This window comes from Alexandromys fortis, unplaced genomic scaffold, assembly GCF_014885135.2.
Source record: "Alexandromys fortis isolate MF-2015 unplaced genomic scaffold, M_Fortis_MF-2015_v1.1 scaffold_116, whole genome shotgun sequence".
Lineage (NCBI taxonomy): Eukaryota > Metazoa > Chordata > Mammalia > Rodentia > Cricetidae > Alexandromys > Alexandromys fortis.
The window spans coordinates 4,322,209-4,344,385 of record NW_026067998.1 but is presented as its reverse complement, the minus strand read 5'-3'; the positions used below and the strand labels follow the sequence as shown (position 1 = coordinate 4,344,385).

Genomic DNA, 22,177 nt, shown 5'->3' with positions numbered 1-22,177 from the left:
ACCAGCCTGGTCTACAGAGCTAGTTCCAGGACAGGCTCCAAAGCCACAGAGAAACCCTGTCTCGAAAAAACAAAAAAAAAAAAAAAAAAAAGAGAGAGAGAGAGAGAGAGATGCATTCTATGATAAAGAAAAGGCTATGCTATCCTTATCATTCAAAGAAATATTTCACAGGAACCAAGTAAGTAAAAAGTGCCAGAAAACTGTATCTCAGAAGCCAAGGTCTCGAACCAGGGGTGTGGCACAGTGGTAGAGCACTTGCCTAAAGTATGTATCTGGGGCCCTGGATTCCATCCAAAGCAATGTATAAATAAGTTTATATGTAAATAAGGGAGGAAGGAAAGGAGGGGAGGAAAAGGGGTGAATCTGGGTCTCAGTAAAGTACTTGGAGTTCTATTAGTACCTACAGAACAGCGTTTTGCCTGGCAAAGCTACAAACCTCTCTTTAGACATCCAGAGCTGGTTTCTTTCCCAGGCAGACAGGATTGGCTATCAAATTCTGAGGCAGCTTCACTGGGTTTTGTGCTTGAACCCCGAAAGCAGCAGTCCTGGGATGGTAGCCACAGATAAACGTATGGACCTTGTGGCCACAGCGAAGGGAGCATGTCCACTCCAATTGCAAGGCTAAAATAATTAAGGATGCCCTCTACACACCATCCATTAACCTGGAAAATGCAGGTGCAGCACGCCTACGAATCATGGCTGTGGCCAACGCCAAGCATGACGGCAGAGGCGTGCAAAGATGACACACCCCCGGGAAAAGGCTCCAGAGCAAAGCTGCCAAGTCCAGCACTTGGATAAATTGCTTAGCTCCTTCAAGCCGGCCACTTCCTCTTTAAACAAGGCGAAGGGCAGCCTCGCAGGGCTATAGAGAGAATCGAATTAGACAACAGGTATGAAATGCTCAACCCCGTTAAGTACTCAATAAATATCAGCTCCTCCTGCCGCAGCCCTGGTACTGTGGGAAGGATCCCTTACGCAGGCCAGCACGGGAGGGAATTTCTCACCTCTGGTATTTACAGTGCTGCGCCCAGAGAAGCCAAGTGCAAGCAATGTGTGTGCCAATACTTATCCCTGAATTTCACTGCATGTATCTCTAAACATAGGGTCAAAAAGAGCCAAGGGCTGCTCTGCCACAAAACCCCAGAGAGCCAAAAAGCCTTAATGCAGGAGAATTTTCAAATTACTGACATTTCCTGATCCTAGAAGTCATCCTAAGTCCTTAAAAAGCCCCAACCCAACTGCCATACTATGAAACGACCCCTTATCCCAAAACACATTTACATTAGTGCTTTTAGCCAAGGAACAATATAGACTTTCCTACTATGGCAACTTAAATAATTAATTTCAATTATAAAAACAATCAGGGAGCCCCTTTCATAACTTAAATAAAATTATGTTTACATTTTTCCTCTGGAGAATATATTAGGTTATCTACCTGAGGGTAGATAAAACATCGCGAGGCTGGAAAGAGTTCTGTTAGGTGACAAAATTGAGCCGCTTTCCTGTAGGGCCTAGGCAGAGCGCCTCTGGCCAGTGGCAGGGGCATCATCATCATGGAAGGACAGGACAGGATGATGCTGGCTCTAGACAGGCGGGTCTTCCCGTGCCCTGTGCATCTACCAATCTCTAAGGACTGCTGATTTTTTTTTTCCAGTGATACAATACCGAGGCTGAAGACTCCTCCTCAAGAGTCCCCCAGTTTTAAATGGTTTTGGTTTTAGGCTATTTTTAAATATCAGAACAGTTAATAACTTGGGATTCAAAAACCAGACTTGATACAGTCACCACCGGGCTTCTTTATGCACACAGTGAACAACAGGAGAGAGTGGCAGGCAGACCTAACAAGAGGTCAAAGGAAGGCAGAAAAGGGTCTGTCTTCAGCATACAGCCATCATGTCCCTGGGAAGTGCAAAAGCTGCAGACTCTGCCACTAGAGCCACACTTGAAGGAGATACTATATATGAACTAGACGCTGAACAAAATAAAAATGCCTGTTTTGTTTTTGCTTTTTTCCATCTCAAGACGAAACACCTCTGAGGTCATCAGCAGAGGGGTATGGGTGGGCTAAGGACCCTTCTCTGGAAATTAAACCTGAACCCTGTATTGCATCAGCCCTCCCTCACCCTCTGGTCCCCACTACCTGGTTTAACAAACCTTTAGATCCCAAATTCAGGGCTGGAGCACAGAGGAGCTGGTTTTCAGAGAAGAGTTTCCGAACTGTTCTGACTCTAAGGGAAGGCTGAGGTGAGGAGACTTCTGACCACAGGCCTGTCCCGCCTACCCCCAAGCCTGCCCAACGTGTACAGGAAGCTGCATCCTCAGGCCAGGCCTCCCCTGGTTTGAATCGAGGAGATAATAGAGAAGCCCCTGGCCCAGATCCCTCCCACAGGCCATCTGGGGCTTCCAGCAGCCCCGTGTGACAGGAAAGCCCCAAGGCAGGCAGTTCCACAAACCAGCCCTGAACGTTCCCCAGCCCATAAATGTCAAGAAGTCAAGAGACTTCCATACAAAGCCACTGAGATTCACAGTTATAATCGCTAACTACTGCTGATTTTTCTTTTAAAAACAAAACAAACAAAACAAAATGACAAACAGAGCCAGGTGTGATGGCCCACACCTATAGTCCCATCACTCAGGAGGCAGAGGCAGGCCGATTACTATGAGTTCAAAACCAGTCAGGTCTACGTAGTCTGGGCTGCATAGAAAGACCTTGTCTCAAATAATAAGTAAATAAAAACTAAACAAATAACACCAGAAATCTAGACAGTGATACACGCTCTGCAATCTCAGTCTTGGGAATTTTCATGAGAGGAAAAGTTTGAATCTTTGTCAGTAAATCAGGGAGACCCCTTTTAAAAACAAAGTCAGTCAGTCTGTGTGTGTGTGTGTGTGTGTGTCAAATAAACAAGTTCAAAAACATCCCTGAATTTGTACTGAGTCATTTTAATATGCAAATACAGAGCCATTCGTAATATTCGTATAAATGTAGGGAGGCTCCGCAACCTGTGACATTCTGGATATGCAGAGGAGTCACCTGTTCCCTGACCTCACACTCAAACATCACTGCTGGGGGATCAAGGGAACAGAAGCTACAGGCTTTGGCTATGACCTTGTATGCACTCAAGAGAAGGGCCAAGCACTCTTCTCCCGGCACCCCCAAAAGCAGACAGCTCTAGAACTGCAGATCAGTAAGCCAATGGAGAAAAAAAGGCTGTCTTCAAGATGCTCCCCCTTCTGAGCTAACTCCTGCCCAGAGCATACTCAAAGCCTCCCACAGCCCTGGACCAGGGGATTGCCCTAGCTCTGCAGGCTGGGTAGGAAAGGAAGCCAGAGCAGGCCCGGGGCAGACTTAACAGACACATCACATGGCAACACATAGCAAGCAGGCTCTTTATCTGGAGGCACTTGGTCTCAGCACCAGATCTGGACCACTGTGCCAACCCTATTCCTACCCAGAGCCTCCACAGGCAGCACCTGAGTCAAGGGCCACCCGGTCCCCAAGGTTGCAGAGCCACTTTAGGCCGCTGTCCACCTACTTCAATCAAGGATCTGCCTCGGAGTCAGAAAGCTATTTCACAGCACACCCTCTGGGTAGGAGTTTCTGACTGACCTGAACACCATCCACATGGGGTCTGAGCGTCCCTTCTCCCCTGAAATGAAACTGCTTTCCGGCGGACTTAGCATTTCAGGACCTCCATTCCCTGGCCCAGACTGTCTCAGAGGTCTGTAGATCTCAGAGCTGTCATTCAGTGTCTTCCTCTACTGCAAATCTGAAACCACCAAACCGAGAAGTGAAGCTGTCTATCTAGAAAGAAAGGGACCACAGGCTCATAAAGGGGGGAGTCAGTTCGAGGCGCCAGAAACTGTGGGAGGGGCAGCGTCTTACTTAGGGTTTCTCTTGCTGTGATGAAACTCAAGTTGGCGAGGAAAGGGTTTATTTACTTATTGGGCTTACACTTCTGTATCGCTGTTCATCATCAAAGGAAGTTGGGACAAGAACCTGGAGGCAGGGGCGGATGCAGAGGTCATGGAGGGGTGCTGCTTTACCGGCTTGCACCCCATGGCGTGCTTGACCTGCTTTCACAGAACCCAAGACCACAACCCCAGGGATGGAACCGCCGACGCTGAGCTGGGCCCTCCCCATCGATCACTAATTAAGAAAATACCGTGCAGTTGGATCTAACAGTGGCATTTTTCTCAATTGAGGTTCCCTCCTTCCAGATAACTCTAGTTGTGTGTGTCAAGCTGACGTAAGACTAGCCCGCACAGGCAGGGAAGATAAAAGCTTCTGCGTGGAGCCCCGGGACTCAGTATACACAGCAGCACAGGGCGAGCACAAGAGCAAAGTGCTAATCCACAGCACAACTTTCCACGCAGATCGGAATCACCTGGGGAACTCGCTCAACACAATTCCAGATCAATCTGTCTCAGAGGAAGGAGTCGTTACGTCCAAAAGCAGGCCCCGAGAATTCACACTTCTCCACATGCGGGAACCACATTCTAGAACTATGATAAAGCACCGCTCTCCCACCTCCTCTACCACCAGCGCCCAGGAGCCACGCTGTCACGCCTTCTACAGTCACTCAAATCATCTCCCGCAAGCTGCACAGGTCAGCATCTCCCGTGAAGACTTCCAAACAGCTACGGGGCACAGAACCATTCCAGGTGGAAGAGCACAACAACAGGCTCCAAAAATGACTTTTCCCAAAGACCAGGGATGGAAAGAAGGGAAAAAGATCAACATTAGAGAAACCTGTACCTCAACCAGGTGACTGAGGTTAACAGTTGCAAACCATGCTGACGGCATATACCTACGATGGTTTAACTGTCACTTTGACACGATCTAAAACCGCCCGGGGAAGAAGAAAGTCTTGGTCTGTGAGCACACCCGTGGGAGATCTTTCCTAATAGAATTAAGTGAAGTGGGAAGGGGGGCCAGAACGTGGGTAGCACCGCTTCCTGGCTGGGCCCTGAACGGCAGTGACAAGCAACAAGCTTGAGCAGTAAGCATGAACTGATTCTCCGCTCTCAACCGGGGATGCGACTAGCTCCTGCAAGTTCCTGCCTTGACCCTCCCCAAATGAAGAATCATAATCTTGAATTGTAAGATGAAATGCAATCCCTTGCCCTGCCGCTGCAAGTTGCTTTTTGTCAGCGTTCTAGCATAGCAACAAGAATGAAATAGGGCATGACCCTTGATATGGAGAGCATGGAACTTCACCTCTCGACCCACAACTCCAATCTTATCACGAGGAAACTAAATCACGCTCAAAACACCTGCCCAATGTCCTTGGAACCACCCCAGGTAACCAACCAGGCTTTGGAAACCACGCCAGGCCACAGAAACTAGAATGACAGGATCAAAGGGAATGTGGGGTCCCGAGACAGAAAAGCAAAGTAGGTATTAATTATAAAACCCTAAACACAGCACAGGCTTTTGTTGACACCTATCAACTCTGATCGTTCCATGTGACCCGGGCCCTACAGGAATGCCACTCAAATGAAGTGAGGAGAAGTCGTGCTGGGTATGTTCCCCTTATCTGAAAATATCCTAATAGGTGTGGGTGGGTACGGTGGTACACCCCTGTAATTCCAGCCCACAGGGCCCGCTAACAGGAAGATCTCCAGTTCAAGCCTGGGCTACAAAGCAAATTTACAGCTAGCTTGTGCAATATAGGGGGATCCTTAGAGAGTGGTGGACATCATGTAAATTATAAAATACACGCATGTGCACAAAGAACCATGGTAGACTTTGAACAGTAACAAACTGTACTTTGATTTAAAAAAAAAAAACTAGTGAATCAAGGTACTCAAGAAAATAAAAAGCTTGGAGATACTGCTCCGTGGGAGGGCCTTTGCCCAGCAGGCTCAAGGCTCTTGACTCTAGGTTCAGAATTTAATACCAATTTTGCAAATTAAAAACAAAGAAAAGAAAGATAAAAGGATAAGACAGATATTACTGCTTAGTTTAATACAATGGAATGAGGTTTTTACATGACTGAAATCCAACAGAACATACTATGTGTAGTGGGATACACAAACGATAAAACAGACTGTATGAGCAAACGTATACCCTTCGATGAAACTGAACAAGGACTTAGTAAAAATGCTCTCCTTCTCAAGGTCCAAAACCAGGAACCCAAGCATTGTTCTACCTTTAATCCCATCACAAACCTCGTATCTCCAAACTAAACTTGGCTTACTCTCAAATTAAGTCCAAAAGAAACACGAAGCCTCAACTACAGTCTGTCATTAATAATTACGGCATTTCACAAATGACAATAATCCATGTCACCAAAGCCAAAGGAGATGGGGTTGCTTCAGCATGAACTAGTCATCAGTGATCATGGTCCTACGTACACTGACAGGCAACACTAGTTTGTTTTCCTATGCTAATCAGAGCTTAGACATGAAAGGCGACCTCTGTCCACTGCTGGAAAAGAGTTCTGTAACGCCTCACCTTCAGAACACCTTTGTGATCTGGGCACTAGGAGCCTTTACAAACACAAAAGAAGGTTTTTAGGAGGCCCTAGGTGCAACCGGCAGGCAAAAAGCAACATTCATACTAGAGTAAGAAACAGTTTCAAGTTCCAAAGGAAAGAATTTCCAAATCAGACCTAGGGGGAAAACAAAACAGGCCTTTCCAATGGCCACACGGGGCTCATCAGCCACATCCACTGCTCTAAACAAGAAAGTGAGGTCATGAGCCAGCTCTGGTGATCCATGCCTTTAATTCCAGCACTCAAGAGGCAAAGGGGGGGGGGGGCGATCTTCAAGTCTGAAGCCAGCTTTGTCTACATAGTGAGTTCCAGACCAGCAGGGCTGCATAGTGAGCCCTTGTCTTAAAAACCATAAATAAAAACAAAAATAAAATGGGAGGAAATGCATTTACACCACTATCAACTAAAACATAAAATAAGTTACCTGTGTGCCACCTGACTGCTGGCTTAGGCTAAAAGCAGCAATAAGTAGTCTTAGTGATTTTTTTAAAGTAAAGAAACAATAGACAAGCTGAGTTTATATTATCTGAAAAGAACAGGGTTAGCTGAACGAAAACACAAGAGTTCACTGTGTGCAAACAGACGGCCTGACTCTCACCTGGGCCCCTGAAAGAGGGCCAGGAGAAAGTGAGGGTGCTGGGGTAGCCACCAGCGGTCACGAACAACTCCACTCAAGCGACTATCCTAGCCTCCATTTCCGAAGAACCTTGGGAAAGCATTATCATCCTCCAAAATATTTAAAATACATTTCTACTGGGGCTGCAGAGGGTGGGAGAGACTTTCTGTGGTGTCACCTCCAACACAAAACGTGAGGAAGGTGATTTTAATTACTTGTTAAAAGAATTAGATGGCTGAACTTGGAAGATCTCCAGGCTAGTTTCCAGGCTCCCCAAGGGTAGTACGTCTCTGGCTCCCAGAGCCCTGGCACATAGGGGTATCGATAAACATTCACTCAGTGAACTTACTCACAATACAACCCTACCAGGAGTCCACCACACAGGCCAGGTCAGGAAAAACAACACAGCTCTGCCACCTCCACACCTACCCACTTACAGTCCTAACCACCATCCAGGATCTGATACAAGTAGCAGGTCTCGGTATCTATTTAAATCATTTATCCAGGCTGCTTGACGACACATTCTCGCAACTAAAGACTACACCACTCTTAAAAGCCCCAAAGGCAGTGGACTCAAAGAACACTGTGGCAACCCCTTGTTTCACAAAACAGGACAGGTATCAAGAGAACGTAGAAAGAACTTTGTAACTAGCCCAATCAGCAGTAGAGGCCCTCCGCTCTATGAATCAAGACTTCAGACTCTCAAATTTAGATAAGCCTATTAATCAAATTCTGAAGGATATGATTTAATCCAGCTCGAAGTATAATGAAAAGTCAAGAAATCCCCACCTAAGGCAGATGCTTAAGGGCTGAAGGAGATACGCCACAAGGGAGGACAGGGCCAGCAGCTTTCAGAAGCAGCCACAAGATCGCCACACTGCAGAGCTCCCTCCACAGAGCCAGTCCCGGCTGGGAACCCACGGACCAGTTTGGGTACTTTCCTCATCTACATACAAAACATCCAATCTCATTGGAAGAAGAAAGGACACTGACCAGACCACAAGCAACAAAAAGTGAAACAGACTAATCGGCACAGGGTAAATTCCAAAGTGCCTGGTGTTCCCCAAGAGTTACCATTAAGTTTCCCGAGGATCGTCAACCACCCGAGGCAGGACTGAAGAAAAGATGGACTACGCTCTTAAGGCTCTCGGAACTTCGAAATTGCATCGGTTTTCGCTACTGTATTTATCCTAGCAGCAGAACAGGAAGAATGATAAGAAATTAAGTCAAAAGAGGAGGAGAACAAGGACAGGAAATAGTCAGTGCAAAACAGACAGCTCTCGGGATAAAGCAACTCCAACTGGCCGGCCTCCTCCACATTTCAAGGATTCTTTTTTTTTTTTTTTTTTTCTCCCTGCTAGATCAAGAAAGAGCCTATTTACAAAGGGAAAGGGCTTCAGACAGTCATCATATCCTAGGCTGGCTAATCGGTAGTTCTGTAGACGCTGGGAGTCAGCAACTAACAGCCAAATTAGAATTTTCCCTTTCCTTTTCCTTCCTAAGGTCTAATTTGTGGTATTTGTGTTCTCTCCTTTGAAGAGAGTAAGGACTGTACAGACATCAAACATTCAAACACGAACGCATGCGCCCAGCTCAAAACCGAGGCTGAGCCCTGCAGTCCGTGAACTTCAGTAATAAACACATCTCTCGGGGTAATCAGCAGTGTCAAGTTTCTAAGAAAGCAGATGTCTTTGATTAGCCTTCGTGTAAGGAAGTGATAAAAGGGCCCTCCACCACTCCCACATCAGTGGGCATTCTGAGAGCAATGGACTCGAGTCACATCCCAGCCAGGTGTCAGGATGCAACAACCAGTTCCTTCCTAGGTGTGCGGCACAAACGTGCTGAGGGGACACAGATAAGCAAACCGACAAACTTTAACGTTACTCCAGACAAAACAAGCCAACTGCACAGAAGAGGCTCCTTTACACACTTGACAGCACAGATGGACAAACAGTGCTCGGAAGTTCTAAACATGCATTATCGTCACTGTGTTGATTAAAGAATGAAATCGGTCTCCTAAAAGCAACTGTGCATGCCGTCTACTGTCACCAACTTAAATGGAGAGAGAACAGCACTCGCTCACCTCAAGACTGATTAACTAAGGACATTCTGAGCCAATGAATTCTTGGCTGTGGAGACAGGCCTATGTATTATAAGATGGCAACACCCCAGTCTGCACCTACTAGCCACCTGCAGCACCCCAAAACATAACAACAATGTCTCCAGACATTACCAATGTGTTTGAAAGATAGGGGTTGAGGATGTTCAAACCTCCATCAGTTTTTCAAGATATTAACCTTGGGGGGAAAAGTAATTTTGGATTTGCAAAAGCAGATTGCCTCTATTTCCCAATCCAATCCAATAGCAAACCAGATCCAAGAATGACTAGAAAACTGAGCATAAACTAACATGCAGCATGTTCAAACACCTATTTTCTCCCTTAAGCATGGAACTCTGGCCCCCACTAGACACATTCATGAAAAGAGAATCCACTTCTACAAAAGACAGACTCGGCTTTTCTCTGGATGACGGTGTGTAGCCGGACACGGCACGATCAAGTCTGAAAAGAACGCCGAGACTCCTGACCCACAAGTGGTTCATCAAACACGCTTCAGTTCCGCCCAGGCAAAGCAGAGGACTGATCAGAGGGGCTAAGAGTCTGTCTTCTAAAGTCAAGCAGGCTACATCCTAGGGAGACCACGAACAAGGACATAAAGAGAGTGTGTGAACCCAGGTGGACAGACCACGTAGAAAAGCCCATTGGCTGCGCTGAAGCGCACACAAGAATGAAGAAATTAAGGGAAACCCCAAAAGCGCAGAAGGGGAATTCACGAGAAGGAAAAGGCCCATTATACTATCTAGCCTGCTAGCTTCTGCAGAGTCTGTTTCTTTAAATTCACTGCTCACCCATACCAAGATTCTGAAAAATTTCTAATGTAACTCCCCGAACCCTTTATTTCTTGCCTTAAATAGACAGACACACAGATAAATAAAATGCTTTTAAACTTAAAAACACTAATATAACTTGTGCGTTATGTCAACATCAAGCCGGCTCCTATCACAGACAGTAATGTAAGAACACTTTATTACCAGTTCTGACTGGCCCTCCTCATACATACAGGCTTCATACAAGCTTATAAAGTGATTATCCATAAAATGGGCCCAGCTGAGGGAAGGAGGCAAGGGAAAACAGGCAGTAAATGCCTCTGCAGCCAGGCTTCCTACGTGATATAATTAAAATAAGTGATATAATTAAAATATTTGTTGACGTAACAGACATCCTGAAATGCTCAGCCGGAATTCATACACCACTAAATTGAGGCACATCCTTGAAGGAAGATCGATAGAGACGTGGACAGATGGTATTATTTCCAGGCACTTTCATCTGCGCCTGGAAAAGCCTCCTGATAACCCCAAGGGCACGCCAAACACTACCGGCCAAGTTTGGGAAGGTCTGGTACAGGCGCTCTCCTGGAATGGCAGCCAGTGCCATAGTTCCGTGGGGACTTGGTAGCAGCTGCTTCCAAGAATGCGGACTAAGCCTAAGCAGCAACCCCGCCCTCTCTGACTAGAAAAGATATCAAAGCCAACCTGGAAATCTTCAAGAGCTTCACTCGTGTCAGATAGGCACCAAGGAACAGTCAGGAGAACGGGGTAACCCTTCACAGTCACCTCTTCAAGGCCACCGGAGAACTTATTCGTCGAGTCCTTCCAAAGTCCAGAGCCTCCTTCACATGTAGCCAAGAAGTTTCCAGAATAAATCTGTACCTAAGCTCCACTCCCTACCAATGATTTTTTCTTTCAGCAGTTTTCTATCATGAAAGTTTATGTTCTGCAATGGCAATGGGTTTTTGATTCTACTGTACCTATTGGTTTTGTGGGAGCCTAGGCAGTTTGGATGCTCACCTTACTAGACCTGGATGGAGGTGGGTGGTCCTCGGACTTCCCACAGGGCAGGGAACCCTGATTGCTCTTTGGGCTGGGGACTTAATTGGGGGAGGGGGACTTAATTGGGGGAGGGGGAGGGAAATGGGAGGCGGCTGGGGGGAAGAGACAGAAATCTTTAAGAAAGAAAGAAAGAAAGAAAGAAAAAAAGAAAGAAAGAAAGAAAGAAAGAAAGAAAGAAAGAAAGGAAGGAAGAAAGAAAGAAAAAATTAAAACAAAAAGTTTATGTTCTGTTTCATGCATCTTGGACACATCTTAACGCAGGGATGGTGGCCTAACTTAGAGGGTGAGGTGGTGAGAACAGTGGTCCCAGACTACCAGCTGAGTGGCTGTGACATCAGGCGGCCAACCCAGTGCCCTTGCTTTTCTTCCCAAAATAAAAGGCAGACTCAGGTCTGGTGAAGGTTCAATGAGTTATTGTCTATAATGTTCTTAACAACAGCAATTACAATGTCTGGTGCAGCGCTTGTGTGTGTGTGTGTGTGTGTGTGTGTGTGTGTGTGTGTGTGTGTATGTGTGTGTCTGCACGTGCACTAAAAAAAAACACTCAAGAATATAATTTTAGCTTCTATACCCATATACAGATTAAGTACTTAGCACTGATCAGAAATATGTAAGAACTTATTTTACATTGGCATTTTACATCTCTAATCTCCGGCATTAAAAACGCTTTTTAAAAAGATTTGTAAAACACACATAGGACACGGATGATATGTGTGCGTGTCTCTGTGTGTACTTTTTAGTCCAATACGATTTTAGTCCCCTAAAATGTTTTAGAGAAACATTCCTCACACTAATTTGCTGTACATCCAAAGAAAAGTGGAATCATTGCCTCACCATCATTACCCTAAACTGTTTCTGCAGTCCTAACTACCAGTTTTAACTATCTTCACCTGGAAAAAAAAGCATACACCATGGAAAGTGTGCCCCCAAGTTCCCCAACCGTGCAGCTATGGGGCCAGCTGAACTGCACCAAGAAGGAAAAGGAAAAGGTGTAACTATACCATGTGTAACTATACCATGCTGTAACTATACCATGTGTGCTGAATTCTGAAGCCTTCACAACAAGGAAAATCTAATTATACATCATGTCTTATAAAGATCATATATTATTAGATACATACATACTTTACACATAATACACTTCAGATATAATGGGTAAAGAAAAACACTTGTTTCCTTTTATATTTTTAATGTGGCCCTGAGAACACTTAAAGTCGCATCTGGGGCTGGCACTGGTCACTCCCATGGCATTCCAATGGGACAGCACAGCTCCTGACAACTGACGGCTTCAAGAGGAATTCACAGGGCGACACTCTGCGTTAAAAGGCACATACCCATGGTGCTTTCTGCAGACAATCTCTCTTGCCGTAAAGAAGAGCCAGGCTCCAGCTGCATTGTGGGCAGAGCCACAGTCACCCAGGAGCGCGGCAGTCGAGGGTGTGCCCTGAACAGCCCCAGTGGACAGCGGTGTCTAGGAGCAGCTCCTTACCAGACTGAGCACACCACTGTCGGGTGTGGTTACAGCCAGCGGTAGCTTAGGGGAGAGGGAGGTTTGGAGAACAGAGGCACGTCTGCGTGTGTAACACCAGGGGCTTACAACATCTTCACACATGGAGCCTGGGGCGGCGGAGAGTCACCATATGAAAGAGGATGGCCACAACTGACTTAGCTAGGGGACAATGAGCAAACAGATGGGCAGGAGTGATTAGAATCTGTTTTGATGTCAACGTCAAAGGAAAAGGAATAGAGCAGAGTTTCACAGAAAGGCAAACTTTCGGGGGGAGGGGGTGGCAGAATCAACAGGGCTGATAACCAGACTGGGGGGCCAAGGAGGGATTCACAGATGAATGAGCCGATATAGATGAAGAGGATAGCACCACGGGGCAAGGCAGGTCAGGAGATAGTGCAGCCTGAGACACTGGAAGTTTCAGAAAGTAATTAGGAAAGATAGCTGATTCTCTGAACAAATGGACGGGCAAGCAAATGAACAACAACCACAAAAAGAGGCGACACAGGAAGCATGGGCTAACAGAGCTATATGGATGGCTAGAAAGCCCCACCCTCCAATGGGGTCACTGGGAACAACAGACTGGCCTTGGCGGTGAAGACACAGATGAAGGTATGGATGTCTCACTGAGCCTCACCAGGCACAGCCCAGAGAGGGCACTCACCGGCTCACATGCCCACAGCACTGCCACTGAAGTGGCATTCCCTGCCCCACACTTCACTCTCAGGGGTCAGCAGACGCTTTCCTCCTCATACAAAAACCCACCATCCACGGGATTTATCAAAGTCCTCGTAGGGGGCGGGGGACACACGCACAAGCAAAACACAGCAAGTGCCCACAGCCAAACCACACGGTGAGGGCAAGCATCCATAATGGACTGAGTCAAGCCTTTCTGTCTTTAATCGCTCTGTTTAAAGCCTCAAAGGCCAGTGCCAAGGCTTCCTCCCTGCCTGCCGTGGGATTTGAGGGCTAGACTCAATGAGCTGACAGTCTCTTTTTACTCCTCGCTATTCTGAAACAGTCCCTGGCAGTTGTCCTCAGACAAAGATAAACAGATTCCAGGTCTGGGTGCTGAAAGCAACCGCCTGTCCTAAAATCAGCCATTTGAGAACACAGTGTTACACTGTGACAGATGGGACCTGTAGCCCCAGATTCACATGCTGAAGCCCTAACCCCCCAAATAACGATACAATCCTCCATCAGTATCGCGGAAGACTGGTTCCAGAGCCCCCGGGGTACCCAAATCCTCAGATGCTTCTATCACTTCTGTTAACAGCATCACACAATCTTTGTACCATCACCTATGCACTTCATCCCACATATTCTGAAACATTCTAGATCATCCAGTAACGTCAATGGTAAGGAAACTGTATTAAGAAATACTGTGTGTATATTTAGTACAGACTAAAGTTTTGGAGTTAGCAATAAATAAATAAATAAATAAATAAATCCACAGATGTTGAAGGCCAAACATATCTGGATACAGAACATTAAAGAAGATATTTTGAAACTGGGAGTGATGAAGAACACCTCTGATCCCAGCACACAAGAGGCAGAGGCAGGCGACCCTCTCTGGGTTCCAGGTCAGCCTGGTCTACAAAGCGAGTTCCAGGACAGCCAGACTATTACACAGAGAAACCCTGCCTCAACAAATAAAACACAACAAAAAAGGAGATAATTGAATGACCTGGTGTGGTGGAGTATGCCCTTAATCCCAGCACCTGTAAGGCACAGGCAGGAGGGTCTCTGTGTGAGTTTGAGACCAGCATGGTCTGCAGAGCGAGGTCCAGGCCAGCCAGAGATACACAGTGAGATCCCATCTTCAAAAGCAGCAATATTATCACATTGGGAACGGAGCGATGCTTACTGGTTGAGAGCTCAGACTGCTCTTGCAGAGGGCGAGTTTGGGTCCCAGCACCCATGACAGGCAGCTCAGAACTGACTCTAACACTCCAGTTTCAGGGGATCCAACACACTCTTCTAGTCCCCTTAGGCCCCTGCACTCACATACATAGCCACAGCACACACTCACAAACATATAATTAAAAGAAACATTGCAACTGGGGAAGACTACAGTTATAACTGGCAATAGGAGTTATCTAATAGAATTGCTACCTTCCTAAGACAACAAAGACACAGCAGAGACACCTAATCAATCAATCATCAACAAATCAATAAATAAATGTGTGCGGGTTAGAGACAAGAATACTAGCAAGAGAAGCATGCCGCACCAGGAAGCATGATAACTTGGTCTTGCAGCTCCCAGAATGCTTAGTAAATTCGTTGTTGCTTCAGCCACCTAGTGTGTAGCCTTCTACTACAAAAGATCAAGCAGACCAAACACACACTAAGCAGGAACGAATGCACTGGACACATAGGGAGACTTTCGAAGCAGCTCTGGCTCCTAAAAGTGAAGCGAGGACACAAAGTCACTGCCATTATCTCACGTCTGCCGCCACACAAATGGTTCTTCTTCCAAGTGAGCCCGCATGTGCACTGCCCCAACCACGTCTCTACATACCTGCAATTCAGCACAGGATAGATTTGTGGGAGGGCCCAGCTCACCGAAGGTGGTTCTGGGTAGTACAAGAAAGCAGGCTGAGCAAGCCATGGGTAGCAAGCCAGTAAGCAGCGCCCTTTCCATGGCCTCTGCAGCAATCAGCTCCTGCCTTGAGGTTCCTGCCCTGTTTCAGTTCCTGTCCTGATTTCCTTCAATGATGAACTGTGATGTGGAAATGTAAGCCAAATAAATAAGTAAATAAACAAACAAGTCCTTTCCTCCCTAACTTGTTCTTGGTTATGGTGTTTCATCACAGCAATAGAAACTGTAACCAAGACAACACCCAAGGGCTATGACAATACTCCAGGACTCAGTGACACTGTGGCCTCATCTGTTGCATACTGAGCGGTGACAGGGCACTGAGTAAGAACACCTAAGTCTAGATCTATAATGCCTGGCATTGTCCTAGATCCCAATCTTTTCAAACAGATGAGAGTCAGACCCAACTATGCCACTCCATGCATAACACTAAATAGTAAGCACGCAACAATGACTTTGTAAACTCTAAACCACATTAATATCTTATTCTGATCTCATTATGTGGAAGGTTAGGTTTTCTGAACAACTGGTTAGCCAATTCATCTATTTCCTCAAACCATCTTAAAAGAAGAAATTTCAATACAGGCTGAACGTCCCTCATCCACCTGTTCGGGGCCAGAAGTGTGTAAGCCTCTGAAGTATGTGCATTCTATTCCACACCCCCAGCCAGAAATCCTGAGCTAAGTTCTATTTATCCTGCTGATAAATTAGTTATTTATTATTGTTCCGATCTACAACCTGCAAACGTCACACCTTGGAGGAATAGCATCCAAGTCAAAACAAGAAACTCATGTGTTTCATATCCACTTTATATGTGCACTGAGCCTAATCTTAGGAAGTATGTCTAGTCCACCTGAATTTGGACAATTTGTCACAAGGTCAAGGGTGGAATTCTCCATTTATGGCATCGTGTCAGGGCTCGAAAAGCCTTCAGCTTGGTAGTGCTTTCTCAAAAAAAAAAAAAAAAACGCTTTGAGACTTCATCTCACCCTAATCAGAATGGCCAAGATCATCAAAACAGCTGACAACAAAAGCTGGCGAGACCATGGGGAAAGAGCAACCCTCACCCACTATTGGTGGAAATGCAAAGAGGTGCAGCCCCTCTGAAAATCGGTAGAGAATCCTCAAAAACAAAACAAAACAAAAACAAAAAAAAAAAACCACTACACATAAATCTAGCGTGTGACACAGCTGTACATTCCTTGGGACATGCCCAGGGGACTCTCCATATCCTACTCCACAGACTCTTGTTCAGCCACGCTTATTGCTACCCTATTTGGAATAGCTAGGAAACAGAAACAACCTAAATGTCCTTCAACAGATGAACAGTTAGTGACAACGTGGAATACTATTCAGCTGTGAAGAAAAATGAAGTCCTGAAATTCGCACACTCAGCATTTCAGATTATGGATCTTCAACATGAAATTGAACTGAGTAAACCTGAACCTTCTTTTTTGTTGTTGTTTTGGTTTTTTTCGAGACAGGGTTTCTCTGTGGCTTTGGAGCCTGTCCTGGAACTAGCTCTTGTAGACCAGTCTGGCCTCGAACTCAGAGATCTGCCTGCCTCTGCCTCCCGAGTGCTGGGATTAAAGGTGTGTGCACCACCACCACCCAGCCAACCTGAACCTTCTTTCCTTAAAAACATTAGAGTACAGACAGCAGAAAGAAGGGCACTGACCAAATATCTACTTCCTAGCAAAAATAGCAGTGCATTGGCCGGAGCAGTGACAACAGGCTGACATGGGCAGCCTTATCCATTGAAAAATCAAACACTGGAGCCAGGCACGACGGCGCACACCTGCAATCCCAGCATGATGGGGGCTGCAGCAGAAGAATCAGTCTGAGGAGAGCATAGGCTACACAGTGAGACCATAAATCAAAACTACAAAAGCCATTTGGGCAGCCCACCACATGGCTGGGGCAGGGAGGGGGGTGGTGGCTCCAGGAAGTCTAAGGCAGGTACACAGAAAGGATTACGTAAGATTACCTTCAGGATGTGTAAAGGGCTATAAAGGAATTCCACGGTTTGTTTCTGTCTTTAGGTTTCACTACGGGGACTCGCCTGACCAGAGAATTTACCAAATGAGGCCACCAGATCACATTCCCTCGCTGTCTGGAAGACCTAGGGACCAGGCTAGGTATGGTGTGGTAGGGTTCTGAGCATAGGCTAAGGATTCTGATTTCATTACCAACCTCAATAACACAGCCCAGAAACCAACGATGTGTTACTAAGTGTGCTGCACACGTGAAGTGTGCATCAAGTCTGCAGCAGGTTAGGAAACACCACAGACAACTGGGGAGAAGGCCACGAACGTCCAAAGGAAACCAGCAAGAGAGTTCTGCAGGAGGTCCCAGGACACATTCACTGCCTTTTAGTTGAGATGCAAGATGGTGAGATACAGGAGAGAAAAGGCCAGTAAAAGAATGAAACTTAAGTCAGGTGGTGGTGGCACAGGCCTTTGATCCCAGCACTAGGGAGGCAGAGGCAGGCGGATCCCTGTGAATTCGAGGCCAGCCTGGTCTACAATAGCTGGTTCCAGAACAGGCTCCCAAAGCTACAAAGAAACCCTGTCTTGAAAAACAAAAACAGAAACAAAACAAAACAAAAAAGAATGAAACTTAAGACACTCACGGAAGCTGTGAAAGGGACCAGATCCCTCTTGGGCTACTCATACAGGCACAAGTCAGAGATGGGGAATACCCCTGCGACCCTAACATAGCACTGCTATTTCAATCTAAAGAATGCTCTTCACTGCCATGGCCTAGAGGACCGAGAACCTCGGATGGAAGTGTACTCCAGGGGGCAGGGTGGGGGGTGGGATAGGAGTGGGGCGCAGAGGCCGTAACTCCCTGAGAAGGCTTTAACATCAGGTTCTCTGCCATACCTGTGTAGTGAATTGCTGAAAAAAAATAAAGTCATTTTAAAAGTGGCGCTACTAGGAAGACCTCGAGAAATGAACTATCCTCACCAAGACTGCATACCTCTGATAGCCTGTTTCAAAACGGTGCTCTGACCGCCTTCTGCGCTGCCTTAATGTGGGCATTTAGCAGCACAAACAGCACCCTTGTTTGCTTCTGTGCTTTGAAGACACCCTGAGAAATGTTTCCATCTCTCACTTTAGGAGAGAGAAACAATTCCGGAGCCCCCCCCCCCCACCCTTGAAGTCCCTCTGGATGGGAAAGCTAATTTCCTAAGTCTCTGGGGGGAGCTGTCAAGAGTTCCCAGTTCATTTGTACGAAAAGTTATCTCACTAGTTTTCCCAAACACTGCTGCCTAGCCAGCTCTGCACTTGCAGCAAGCAATCTGGGATTCTTCCGTCATTAAGCCTCATTCTGAGCATCAGAAAGATCATCTCCACAAGCCATGTCAGCCCCAGTGCACACAGCAAGCCCGTCCTTTAGGGAAGCACGCCATGCCTTACAGAGCAACCGGGCCCGGCGTTGCCAGGGCAAATCAAGCTAATTCAAGAGATCAAATAAAAGAACTCAGGGTCGCTATATAATCAGCGAGTCTCCGGGTGTTTTCAAGGGGTCATCCAGTCTGCTCCAGCAAGGAAAACGCACGAGGGGAGATTTAACAAGGACGAAAGCGCCATTTCCCCAACACCTGGAAGCCGCTGTCTGTTGGGAATGTTCAGTCCCTCAATGTTCATGACAGAGGTCAGGAATATGACAGGGTTAAACAGAACAGGGAGAAGAAAGAAGACCGAAGCAAGGAGCATGTAGGGAAAGAAAAGCTGAAAGCCTGGAATCGGACTACAGGGAGCTGGAAACCACCTTTTATATGCTCTGCCCATTCTACGGGGCCAGTCTCTCCACAGCTAGCTAGATCAGCTAGCTAGCAAGCAGAGCAACTCTCCACCCCAGACTGCACAGCTAAGGGGCCAAAAGCAAGGCAGGTAGTGAGCTGTTAACTCCAAGTTACTGCCGGACCAAGTTCTCAATTTCAGTCTCGGGACACTGGGACCTTTTCTTTCTTCAATCAAAACTACACTAACCGACCAGGATGCAAGAAAGTTTAAGGTAGGATGGTCCCTTGTGGTCACTTAGGAACAGCCCGAAGGTCTGAAACCTTAACTGTCTAAAATGCACTTTTTCCTCGTGGCCACTGGCTGCTTTCGCTCTAGTAACCTGGGCAATTCACGAAAGTCTGTTTCTAAGTTTCTGTTATCTATAAACTCTTGGAAAGAAAATGGAGGGAGTGCCCTGAAGCACAGTTTAGATGTTTTGATGAAGTAGAGACCTTTACACTGGAAAACCACTGTTGATAACTATACCAAAAAATCCAGCCTTAAAACACGAGCAAAATTATTTTCATTCCTCCTCAAAATCCCCTGCAGAAAAGCCTGCAGTGGGTGAGGAGCAGAGGAGGGTACCTAGCAAGCCATGCCCACTGGCCCCAATTGTCTGTTTCATTTGGGCCCAACCAAGGAACAGGCCTGTGCACCTACGGTGCAAACTGGGGCAAACTGGGACCGGTTCATCCCAGGCAGACTCAAACTTGGCAGGACTAGCCTTAAACCTGTTAACAAAATAAGTCAAATAAGGGGCAAACTGCCGACTTGAACAGGCTAGGGTAGCAGGGCCCACTCCACTTGGCACCCAGCTGTGTATCCCCAAGCTGTTCTCAAGATTACTGTAAGTCTCAATATTACTGTAAGTCACGTCTGCTATCCATTAACCACCACCCAGCATCCCGCGTACACCTACTAGGAGAATCCTTATTGTGTATAAATTACAGCGTTTTGCAAAGCAAACCCCTCCACACAATGCCAAGCTAACAGTGCTCAAAAGGGAGGTGCCGTCGGGGCATTAAAAGTCACACAGCAAATTCTTGCAGAACCACTTACTTAAATCGCCATGAATAAACCGAAAGGGGCAGAGCAGCTGGGAGAAACTTTGGCTCGGGAGGTTTAAGCCTTGGAAATGCCGGGCAGGGCGCAGGGACTGGAACCAGGCACAAAAGCGCCTTGCACGGAGGCACGGACCTCTTACTTGACAGAAAGCTTTGTGCCGGATCACGAATAGTTCTAAATACAATAAGTTCTCCCCGGCCACCACAGCCTCCCGCTTCCTAGCGCCGGCGCCCTGAGATCCCAGGCTATTCTTCCCAGGCACGCGCGCCCGGCGACTCGGCCACGGCTCGGTCCCACGCCTGCCCGCAGGCCAGGGCTGCTTGTGCTCCCGAGGGTTCTCAGTCCTCGGTCACCGTTGTCCGCCCGCGGAGGGCGCCCCACCCCCACGCCAGCCCGGGGCTAGGGAAAAAGAAGGCTCGCAGAAAGGTGTGGATCCGAGGTGCGGGTGCTCGGAGACGCCCAGGCCGCGGCGGGGCCGAGGGCACCAGCGGGGCGCGCAGGGGGACGCGCTCCCTGCTCCTTCCCGGGCGGTCCCTGCCCGTCGTTCCCTCTCTCCCAACTCCGCCGACCCGCCCAAGTTTTCAGCCCCCGCTCGTCGCCTTACCTCGCTGCACACCGCACGCCGAAGCCGGAGGGCAGCGGCGCGGGACCCGGGGCGGCGGCCGCGCTGCGCCCGCCCAGATGCCGCTCTTTGTCTACGCCGCTCCCGCCTTCCGCCGCGGGGCGGACGATGCCGGCCCCGGCGGACCCCGCCGGCCCGGGAGCCCCGAGCCTGCCCGCCGCCGAGCCCTCCCCGCCGCCGCCGCCGCCGCCCGCTCGGCCGCGCGCCCCGGCCTGCGATCCGCGGCGGCGACCCTCCCGCGCAGCGCCCGCCTCCGCGCGCTCCCCGCCCGCCCGCGCTCCTCCCCGGCTGCCGTGACGCCGCCCAGGGGCCGGCCCAGCTCGGCGCGCGCCGGGCGGGGGACCCACCTGGGAGGCCCGGCCCGGCCCGGGAAAAGCGCCGCCTGCGGGCTCCAAGCAGCAACCCGCTCTCGATCAGTGTTGGAGGGGCAGGCCGGCGGGGGAAGGAAGGAGAAGGCTGTGCGACTTCCAGCCCCAGAGTCCCACCGGGTGGTCTCCGCACCCCCGCTGTGCGTTAGATTCCTACAGCGACCACCCCGCCCCGCCGCACACACACACCCCTCCCCGGAAGCATTCCCACGGCACTCTCGGCCAAGCAGGCCTGGTGTCCGTCAGAAAAGTGACTTACATAAAAATGTCACTTCCTCCCAGTAATTGCTTGTGGGCATTTTCTTTATTTATTTGCCTTGCATCTATTTACTTTCCCAACCAGACACTTTTTTCCTCCATCCTCCCAGGCGGGACCACTTCCTAGGGGGAGGAGAAGAAACCCGACCTCCTCTGCCTCCCGGGAGCCCAGGCCAGCTCTTTGGAGCCCGGGATTCCTCCTTTAGTACGGGGGTGGGGGGGGGGGGCTGGAAAGGCTTTAGAAGGCGCCCTCGTTCACTCAGCCTTGAGTAGTGGCAAACCTGTAAGCAAACTTGGAAAGCTAGAACCCTAGAGCAAGGGGAAGGAACACATACGCCTTACACACCGGAATCCAGATGTTTCTTCTCCCAGCTCCTTCTCTCCTGGTTCCCCAAAGGAAGCCCTAATATTCAAATGAATTCCGTTTTCTGGTTGGGTAGCTCACATTTATGTTAATGAGATTCTACCCTGGCCCTTGACTCCTCCTTATTAAGGCAGAAACAATTCTCCCTAAGTGACCAGTCAGCTGCCTCCCTCCCCAAAGGAAGTTCCCAGGCATGGGTAATACCTGAGGACGCTTGGCACCGTAGTCATAGCACAATTTGCAGGCTTCCTGAACTGTGTCACCTTACACAGGTGGTGGTTCACAACCTTTCTCAACTTTAGCACGTGAGATGTTTACCTGCCTCGTATGTAAAGCACTTGGCACATAACCTGACAGGAGGGCGTTAGGTTAAAAAAAAAAACAGCATATCCAACATCCTCTCTCAGTCTGAGATGCTATCTCCGTTCGTCCTTTCGTGCTGACCTCATCCTGTTAATACTTAGATTTACAATAAGAAAAACAGAACGCCAGTCAATAGTTTAACCCTATTTAAAATCCATTTACTCTAAATAAGTAGG

At 48.0% G+C, this 22,177-nt stretch overlaps 1 protein-coding gene across 6 annotated transcripts in view; it reads right to left on the bottom strand.

Moving 5' to 3' along the window:
- The window catches only part of Nck2 (NCK adaptor protein 2), a 113,045-nt gene extending 91,348 nt beyond the window's left edge, over window positions 1–21,697 (bottom strand). For 2 of the 6 annotated variants that reach the window (XM_050160504.1, XM_050160505.1), the window contains exon 1: window positions 20,631–20,864. The gene's annotated coding sequence lies outside the window, so the exon portion shown is untranslated. Of the gene's footprint in view, window positions 1–8,190; window positions 8,287–20,630; window positions 20,865–21,609 lie in introns of those variants that run through there. The other 4 variants (XM_050160502.1, XM_050160503.1, XM_050160499.1 and 1 more) reach the window with 4 other exon arrangements.
- Between the last annotated feature and the right edge of the window lie 480 nt (window positions 21,698–22,177).